General features: G+C 55.8%; 1 long non-coding RNA gene across 1 annotated transcript; it reads right to left on the bottom strand.

The window, feature by feature from the left end:
* Positions 1–206: 206 nt before the first annotated feature.
* LOC138844160 (uncharacterized) lies at positions 207–2,219 on the bottom strand. Its single transcript, XR_011379699.2, has 2 exons — positions 2,020–2,219; positions 207–438 (listed from the first exon to the last, which is right to left on the bottom strand). It is a non-coding gene; the product is annotated as an uncharacterized LOC138844160 (long non-coding RNA).
* Positions 2,220–3,727: the final 1,508 nt, after the last annotated feature.

Below are 3,727 nucleotides of genomic sequence, written 5' to 3' on the forward strand. Positions count from 1 at the left end.
GTAGGGCACTTGGGGGGCACCTACAAGTGTATGAAATCTAGGGTGCATGGCCCAAGAAGCTACACCCTTGGTTTCCAGGGGATTGTGACTGCTTTAAATCGCCTTTATGGCTCCCTAGATGATGAGCCAGCAGGAGGTATTCAATATGTATTTGGTAAATAAACATAGCCATGACAAATAAATGAATGGATGAATGAACGTGTCAGTCGGCTTTAAAAAAAAAAAAAAGATTTATTTATTTGAAAGGAAGAGTTACAGGGAGGCAGGAGCAGAGAGAGAAGTCTTCCACCCTCTGGTTCATTCCCCAAATGGCTGCATAGCTGGAGCTGCGCCAATCCGAAGCCGGGAGCCAGGAGCCTCCTCCGGGTCTTCCATGTGGGTGCAGGGGCCCAAGCATTTGGGCTATCTTCCACTGCTTTCCCAGGCCATAGCAGAGAGCTGAATCAGAAGTGGAGCAGTCAGGACTCGAACCGACGGCTATATGGGACGCCAGCCCTGCAGGCAGCGGCTTTACTGCTACGCCACAGCACTGGCCCCTCAGTTGGCTTCCACCACACAGCAAATCCCCTTACTATAGGCTTAAAACAACAAGCAATTGAGATTGTTCATGATCCTGTGGGTCAAGTGCATGATTCTCTTCTCTGTTCTGTGTGGTCAGCCAGGGCTCAGCGCTGATGAGCCTCAGGTGAGAGAGCTCCTGTGGCCTTCTACCTTCCAGGGGCTGGCCCCCTGCTTCACGTGGTGACCCAGGGTCCTAAGAGCTGCAGACAAGGGCCAGCACTGGGGTGCTGACACGCTTCACCTGTCTGCATGGCCCCCTTTGCTGCTGTCCCATTGGTAAATCGAGTCTCGTGGCCAAGCCCAGAGTCAGTATAGAAGGCTGTGGGTCTGGGGTGTGACTGTGAGGGGGGACTCTGGTGGGATTTTGGCCACGTGCAGCACAGGAGTGTTTCTGAGCCGCAGCATGCGGCTTGTGTCCGCTCCTCTGCCTCCCTGAGTTGGAAATTTGTCTGACAATTTCCAAGATTACGCTCTGGGCTCTGAACTCGTGCGCTGACGCGCGCCGTGCTCTACCTGCAGAGAAATAACCCAACACGGCTGGTTCTGAGACTACGCCAAGAAAACCATTTGCCTGGAGGCGGACCGTGGGCCTGAATGCACAATCAGCAACCCCGGGTGTGCCCTTTCTCTGAGCAAGCGTGGAGAATGATAACTCAGGGCTGCCCAGGCCGCCAGTGACTTCTCCGCTCTCCGCACGCACACAGATAAAGTTCAATCGGCTCCCCGCCCCCCTCCGCACGGCCTCCTGGCACCGCTGCTCGCTCAGCGCTTGGAAGCAGATTTAATGCGAGAGCCCTCAGCCCCGGTTAAACATTTGTCTCACTCTAGCGGCGGCAGGGACCACCTGGGGAGACAAGGGTGCTCCCCGGTGAAAACAAAAACTATGCAGACGTCCCCAGAACGGGGTCGCGGGAATGAGCCCTTCTCGGCCACTTCTCTGCCTCCTTCCCGACGCACGTGGCGCGTTGCGGACTGGAGAACACAGCGGTAGAAATCTCTCGCATTCTTTACTGGTGAGGGCAACGGGGTTAATTGGGGAAATAGCTCTCTAATGGAAGCCAGACTTGGGGAATGTCAGGACACAAATTTCAAGAATCAGGTCTGTGGTATGTGCCAGGACGGGTCCTTTTGGACGGCGTGGGCCCCTGTGTGCCCAGGGTGGACGGGATGAGTTTAATAGCTGCTATTGATTCTCCCCTGGGAACCTGGGGATCAGACGATGGTTCTGTGGTCTGCTTTACTCTAGCCTACTTGATTCTGAGAAGGGTTTTGGACAGAATCAAATGGTAATGCAGTCCCCATACATACAGCTTCTACCTCGTGTACGTTCTAATCCTTCCCTTTCTTGGGCACTCCCCGCCCCCACTCCACCTCACCACGCCCCCCCCCCCCCCCCCGCCAAGGCTGACGGCGTTGCCACCCCAGGGAGGGGTGTGGGACCGCGGCTTCTCAAATTACCTGCGGTAAAAGGCCAGCTGTTTACATTTCTAATCCGCGGCAGGCAGACCGATGCACTCCCGAACTACAACAAAAACAAATTAATAGAAAAGAAAGCACACAGAAAACAAGCTCAACATTTTTCATGATCAGATTCGGTAGCCGTCCAACTGCCTGGTGAAATGCACCCTCCCGATCTCCACACTGAGTATGTCGCGAGCAGCGCAGGTGGTGGTGGGTGGGTGGGTGGGGGGGGCGTGTCCCGCGCAGCCCCGAGGACACGCCCGTTTCTGCGGTGGACTGAGCGCCTAAAAAACAAACAAACAAACAAACAAAAAACAAAACAAAAAAACAAAAAACACGCCTGTGCGTTCGTTTCGTTCATTCATCTATCTGCCCTTCAGACAGAGATCCAGCCTGTGTTGCACACTCACACTCGGGCAGCCAGAGCGCAGACGGACAGCGATGAAGAGCAAAGGCTAAGGGACCATGAGCCCGAGGAGGCAGCAGCGAAGCCAGTCTTGAACGTGGAGGACGCATGGGTTCATCAAGAAGAGAGGTTTGGGAAGTTGCAAGGCCCGGGAAGGCACCCAAGGGAGAGGAAGGGCACCGACCCAGGTCTTGGTTTGCTAGAGGTGCAGCTTTGCTGGGGGATGGTGGAGGGTGGGGGGGAGTAGGAGGAAGAGAGGGGCGGGGGCAGGGTGCAGGAGCACCAGGGAGGGGCTTGGAGGCTGTGGCAGATCCCCGGGAGCTGCTGATGGCCTGGGGGATGTGCACACTTGGACAGGCAGAGGCTGCTGCCACCTCCCCAGCCCAGCTGCTGTGGGACCTGGGCCAGGTGCGTGGGAACCCGTGGCCCCCAGAGCTCCCAGCAGCACCTTGTGGACACAGGCAGTGACCACAGGACCCAGTGATGGGTCGTTTGCAAAAGGGATAGGGAAAGGCGGCTGGGCTTCGAGGCCCAGACCAGTGCTGGCAGGAGGTGCCCAGCACAGGCCCTGAGCCACGGCTTTCCTCAATTGTTGGATGGAAACGTGCCGGTTTTCACCTCGTGCAAATCACAGTGACTGAGAGAAAAGGGTTCCCTCCGCATCACGGTGGAGAAAGGTGCTTGGAACCACAGCACCGCCAGCTCTGGGGCCGACTCTGTGATACAGTGGGTTAAGCCATTGCCTGCAGTGCTGGCATCCCATACGGACGCCAGTTCGAGTCCCGGCTGCTCCAGTTCCAATCCAGCTCCCTGCTAACTCTCCTGGGAAAGCAGCGGAGGTAGCCCAAGTGCTTGGGCCCCTGTACCCACTTGGGAGAGCTGAGAGAAGCTCTTGGCTCCTGGCTTTGGCCTGGCCCAGCTCCAGCCATTGCAGCCATTTGGGGAATGAACCAGGATATGGAAGACCTCTCTCTCTCTCTCTGTCTCTTCCTCTCTCTCCCTAATTCTGCCTTTCAAATAGATAAAATAAATGAAAAGCCTCTAGCTCCTGCTTCTTGGTTTGATTATGTATTTATTTATTTGAAAGTCAAACTTGAGAGAGAGAGAGAGAGAATATTACCTTCTATTCCCTGGTTTACTCCCCAGATGGCTGGGGCAGGGCCAGGTGGAAGCTAGGAGCCAGGGGCTAATTCCAGGTCTCCCACATGGGTGCCAGGGTCACAGGCACTTGGGCCATTTTCCACTGCTTTCCCAGGCACATCGGCACAGAGCTGGGTTGGGAGTAGAGCAGCTGGGACT

This window comes from Oryctolagus cuniculus, chromosome 10 (assembly GCF_051225735.1).
Source record: "Oryctolagus cuniculus isolate XC-2025 breed Fujian yellow rabbit chromosome 10, ASM5122573v1, whole genome shotgun sequence".
NCBI classification, from domain to species: domain Eukaryota; kingdom Metazoa; phylum Chordata; class Mammalia; order Lagomorpha; family Leporidae; genus Oryctolagus; species Oryctolagus cuniculus.